Here is a 6,345-nt window from a genome sequence, read left to right as displayed (position 1 = left end):
TGGTAGTGGTCTACACTGACCAGCCGATTAAACGACCTCTGACAACCTTGGAGTCTTCTGGACGAATGCTCAAATGGGCGATTGAAATGCAAGGATTGGAAATCACTTACGAACCCAGGAAAGCAATAAAGGGGCAAGCATTCGCCGATTTTATTGTGGAAATGACAAGGCCGATTGTTCCGGATGATACTAGTCAGGTTTGGAAAGTGTATGTAGACGGGAGCTCTACTACGAATGGCTGTGGTGCAGGGATTATCTGTCAGTCTCCTGAGGGGGACAAATTTGAATATGCACTACGGTTCAAGTTCCAAGTCTCCAATAACGAGGCCGAATATGAAGCCCTGCTTGCTGGCATTCGGTACTGTAAGGCAGCAGGGGCAAAGAAAATTGACGCCTGCTCAGACTCACAATTGGTCGTACTCCAAGTCAATGGAACGTACGAGGCCACTCATCCGGCCATGGTAAAATACCTGCAGGCGGTCAAGGCTGAAGTTGGGACACTTGAAGAATTTTCACTAAGTCAAGTGCCCAGGTCTTCCAACAACCAGACGGATGTTTTGTCCAAGCTGGCATCATCCGCCTCCTGTGAAACACCTCGGTCAGTCTTCTGGGAGGTCATGGAAAAAAGGAGTATCTCTGAGGAAGACCCCATTAGAATTCTTGACCGAAGCTTAACCTGGATGGACAGCATCCGGGCTTACCTTACAGACGACACGCTCCCTGACTCACCGCAGGAGGCGGCTGTTTTGAAAAAACGAGCGGCTAACTTCGAGTTGCGACAAGGGGAACTCTTCAGGGCTGGGTTTCGGAAACCTCTGTTGAAGTGTGTTACCCCCGAGAAGGGTAAGGAAGTCCTCGAAGAGTTGCATGCGGGATTCTGCGCCTCCCATATAGGGGGCAGATCCCTTGCTGCCAAAGCCAGGCGGCTTTATTTCTGGCCTACACTGGAGTCGGATGCAATGGAATTGGTGAGAAAATGTGACAAATGTCAAAAATTTGGCAAGCTCATTCATCGTCCGGCTACAGACCTGACGGCCATCCACAGACCAATACCCTTCGCCAAATGGGGCATGGACATTTTGGGGCCATATACAGCCGCACCAGGCGGCAAGCGCTACATATTGGTGGCTGTGGATTACTTTACTAAATGGGTAGAGGCGGAGGCAGTAAAAAACATTAAGACAAAAGATGTTATTTCCTTCATCTGGAGAAACATAATCACTCGTTTCGGGGTGCCCATGTCTATGGTTTTTGACAATGGCCCTCAATTTGAAACGCCTCAACTCAAGACTTGGCTGGGAGACCAAGGGATCTCTAGCTTCTTTGCATCAGTCGGCCGGCCTCAAGCAAACGGCCAGGTCGAGGCCTTTAACAAGTTAATCTCAAACGGGATTAAAAAGAAAATTGAACGGGCTGGTAGCCTTTGGGCGGATGAATTACCACACGTCCTCTGGTCCATCAAGACGACTGCTAAAGGGGCAACTGGAGAAACCCCATTCCTCATGGTGTATGGTGCAGAAGCTGTCTTGCCCATTGAACACTATGAGCCGACTCTTCGAATCATGTTGTATGATGAGGAGGCGAATTAGGAGGCCATGCGTCTAGCATTGGACTCACTACCAGAGCGCAGGGGCAATGCTGCCCTGCGCCATGAGATATACCGTCTGAGAATGACTCGGGCTTACAACAAAAGAGTACACAAGCGTCCTCTCAAAGTAGGGGACTTTGTGCTACGAAAAATGGAAGCAGTCGGTAGGGCGAATGAGCAGGGTAAGCTTACCCCAAATTGGGAAGGCCCCTACCGAATCTATGAGGAAATAAGAGACGGCACCTACCGCCTGGAAGAACCAGACGGCAGGCAGCTGCCTAGAACTTGGAATGTAGACAACTTAAAAAAGTACTACTTCTAAGTACGAATGTAAATACTTCAATTTTGCTATCTCAAAGTTTTGTTAATGAGAATATGCTTCCATGTTCCAATTTGTTCTATTATCTTAAAATTCTAGTACCGTCTGTACCAACTACAGACGACTCCTATGAAGGGTGTCTGTCCCAACAGCAGACGCCTCAAACCCTTTAAAGGAGTCGACTGTTCTAAACAGTCGTTCCTACGAAATTTTATTAAGTTTATACCGACACTTAATCAACTATGAGGCCCAAAGCCAGATAAAAACAAAAAGAGACCGAATGGTCACAGTCTGCTCCAACATGAGTATGACCGTCTGCTCCAACATGAGTCAGATAACCGGCGACGCCCATTCGGGTGAATTCGTTGAGGTGAAGCATCTCCCATTTGGGTGGCACATTGCTCTACGAAAATACAAACGGCCCAACCGAATGCTAAGGCAGCACTCGCAGTCGTTTGTTTCAATCGAAAGTGAAATCTAAAAGGACGAGTTTTCCATCTGTTCTAGCACAGTTCGGAAATGGTCACTGTTTCATAAGTAGAGGCTAACCGAGGCATAAAGCCGGATGCGTCTGTTTTAGCCTAGGGGCAAAACAGGCGGAATAACTTTATAAAAAGTATGTTAAGTTACTTATCATTTATGGGGCCTGATCCTTACCTATGGGGCAAGATAGGCGGATGAGTTACTTTTACGAAAATTAGTTAAGTCCTAGACTTAACACTTTAATCTCAATGAGGCCAATGGCCGGATGCGCCTGTTTTTGCCTTAGGGACAGAACAGGCGGAGATTTTTCCTTAGCAAAACAGCTAAGTTAGAAATTCGAGTTTGTTCGAGTCGATGGCCGAATGAACACTTACCTTCGCCAAAATCTGGATGGACGTCTGCCGCGTGGTTTGGGGCAATCACCATAGTGATTGATTGACTTAGAAACCATGAATACTCTTCTAAGTATCAATAATTTCCAAGTCAATAAATCCCATAAAGCATCCGTCCAGGGGCAAGAACATTCGCATGGTATACAGGTTATAATACTTAGCCAAAAACATGCAAAAATTTCAAAACAATTCAAAGGGAAGAATGAAAAAACTTCAGCCAAATGGCCGAATGATTCAAATTAAAAATGACCCCTCGGTCGGTAAAGATACACAGATACTCGGCACGCAGGCCGGAAAAACAAGTACATGGCCATTGGGCCGCAGAAACAACAAATAAAAGCTTAAGTGATCAGGGGAGAGCCTCTTCATTGGCAGCCGGCCTGTTGCCCTTCGGCTGCTCTTCATCATTTTTCTCCTGCTCCTCCGCCTGATCTTCCTCTTCTTCCCCAGAGGACGACTCCTCAGAAGAGTCGGACCCAGAGCCTTCGGCAGCCTCGGCCTCAGCCTCAGCATCAGCCTTGGAAGCCTCTTCCATCTCCTCAAGGAGGCGATCGTCGAGAGCTTTGCTGAGCTCGTCAAACTTGGACTTCCAAATTTGGTAGTCCGAGTCTGGCTGAACAGCCGCCCAAGTGTCCCGCATGATGGCCTCATTATCCCTGATCATTTGTTTGACCAGTTCAGCTCTCTCTTGTTCGGCCCGGGACTCGAACTTGGTCCTCAGCTGTTGCTCCTGGTTGGTGAGCTTATGCTGCAGGCGGCTCACCCTATTCTGGGCCCTCTCGACCTCATCCTTGGCATCTTGAAGGGGCTCGAGCTCTGCCTTAAGGGACTTGATCTCCTTCTTGAGGTTGGAGATTTGAAGGCGGGCCGAGTCCAGATCCTTCTTCACCTGCAGATTGGCCTCCGACTGCGAATACATCATATCAAGCGTCAGAAATTCATTCTGAGCAATATCAAATTGAGCCCTATCCAAGGCGGACTCGACCTGAGCCTTAGCAGCTTTTACCTCTTTAGTCTTTTCCTTAAGGGGTCTGCTGAGCCCTTGGATGGGCATGATGGGAAGGAGAACGGTAGGTCGTTGGGCTACCACCCCACCCAATCAAACAAAATTTGTAACTTAACTAACCCCTATTTAGTGTAGTGGTAAGTCAAGGTCGAACCCAAGGGAATGGATATCAAATGCACGATGCCTAAATCAATCTATTTCGGAGTCAAGAAGGGGTTGAGGTAGAACTTGGGCTAAACTAGGTAATGCAAAACTTATATGAAATCAATCTAGGACACTAGAGCAATGGATCCACATGCACTCATAATGGAAACGGTAATTTGGGAGGTTAAACCAACTAAGTCAAGCGATATGAAGGAAAATCATCATGTATCCAAAAGAGCATACTAAGATGGTTCACCTAGAGGTCTAACTAGCGTCAACTACGCTAAACACTACCTAGGGGACGTCACAAAGCACCTCAATCGTGAAATTGCAAGTTTACTAATCAATGGTCCGTATCATAGCAAGCTTACAATGCAATCTAGTGTGAATAACTAGGGTGATCAAGCCTAAATCAAACACACACATGCACATAATCAATCAACCAATTTAATCACATCATCAACTCAATCAATGTTCCCCCAAATTAACCTCAATTCATCATCAATACATGCTTCAGCACTACCCTAGCAAATAAACTACTCAGAATCCATAAAGAACAACAAAATCAAAGCTAAACTAATCATCATTCCCAAATTCATCAATTGAAATCAAATTGAAACAAACAAAATCAATCAACTATCAATTAATCAAATCAAACAACAATACTAATGAAATCAAACTTTGAATTGCATTAAAGAGTAAAGAACCCTTACAAACTTGATAGAAATCAAATCAAATGAAGCAATCTTCAATCACCAATCATCAAACCCACACTTTCTCTCTCTAAAAATGCTAAGAACTAATGTTTTCTCTCTCTAAAATCTAATCTAATCTCATTCTCTCCTCTTGAAGATCCAAACTTCTCTCTATAAATGGAATGAATTAACTAACAATCCCAAGAGGAAGTTGGGAAAGACGTCCAAAAATAGACCCACGTTGGTGCGGGCGCTCGAAGGAGTGTACCCAGGAATGTGCGCCCGCACACACCTGATGTGCGGCCGCACACGACAGATGTGCGGCCGCACACTCCTCAAGTGCGCCCGCACATAGCTGCAGCTTCCTCCTTTCTTCTTTGCCCTTGCTCACGAGGTGCACGCACCCTAGATGATGATGATGGAGGACAAGGTAGGCAGCAACTTCCTTTAATTTTCTTGAAGAAAATGAGCCATGAGGAAGGCATAAACAAGACTTTGAAGCATGCTCCTTGAACCTCTCATTGACTTGAAACTTCTTGCACAAGCTTTAGGCATGAAAATCAATGGAAAACTATAGAAAGGAAGCCCGGGAATCCTTGGACAATCAATCACAACCTACAATCAAAGGATAAAAAGCAAGTAAAAGGGAAAAATAGCAAGTAAACAAGAAAAAGCACGAAATAGAGAAACTAACTACAAAAAGCACGAAATGAAAAAAACAAGAATAAAACTAAGGGAAACTAAAGAAAAGAAAGATAAAAAGAAATAAAAATCATCCAAAAAGGAACCAAATGAGTGCCAAAAATGTCACTCATCAAATTCCCCCAAGCTAAACTTTTGCTCGTCCTCGAGCAAAACAAAGCAAGAAAAAGAGAGGATGAAAATTTTATTGAAAACGAAAAAGAAAGACTTAAGATAAGAATGTACACTAAGACTCATTGTCGTAGGAATCACGGTGGTTTTTAGCTACAACAAGCCCTTTAAACCCCAAAGTCGCCTATGAGGACGAGTGAGGTCTCGTAAGGGTATCCTAAGAGTTTGACCCATAACTCTCCACCAAACATCAATGAGGCAAACCATAGAAGAAAAAAAAAGAAAAACAAACCTTTACGAAATGAATCAACATAAAGACTATAAAGCAAATGAATGACAATCTTTCTCAAGTAGTTAAGGTATGCACGTTTCAAGATATCCAAGGTTGATTGAAACATAGGGTATGCTAGGCATAGGAACTAGTTATCACAATTCACTTTCATCCCAAACAATCTTACCGCGTTCTTCCCACTAGTCTCAAATCTCCCTTTAGTGAGTGTCCCAATGATTCCTCGAAGGAACCGGAAAAGATATATTTTAAGGCTACTCGACATCTTGACTATGCATCCCTTTTCCTTAGGCAATTACCCATGATGCCCTCCCTCGAATAGTGACTCAACTATCTAGGTCAAAAGGTCTTTCCCCAAGGTTGTAACGTAAGGCATAAAGGGTGAAGGTAGGCTAAAATTTAAAAATTTGGTGGTTTTCCTAATAGTGAAGCAAAGATTGCGCATATCTTTACACCAAGACTAAGTTGTCACCAAACAAAAACAACACCCCCAAGCTTACTCGAGGCTATACTCACAAAAATATATGCAAAAAGCGTGAGAACGCTTCCCCCCAAGCGTAAATGGAGCATTGTCCTCAATGCGCAAAAAGGGAGAAAACTCACAACAAAAGATTTT

The sequence above is a fragment of the Chenopodium album genome, chromosome 27, assembly GCF_948465745.1.
Source record: "Chenopodium album chromosome 27, dcCheAlbu1.1, whole genome shotgun sequence".
Lineage (NCBI taxonomy): Eukaryota > Viridiplantae > Streptophyta > Magnoliopsida > Caryophyllales > Amaranthaceae > Chenopodium > Chenopodium album.
The sequence above is the reverse complement of the archived record's forward strand: the minus strand, read 5'-3'. Positions refer to the sequence as shown.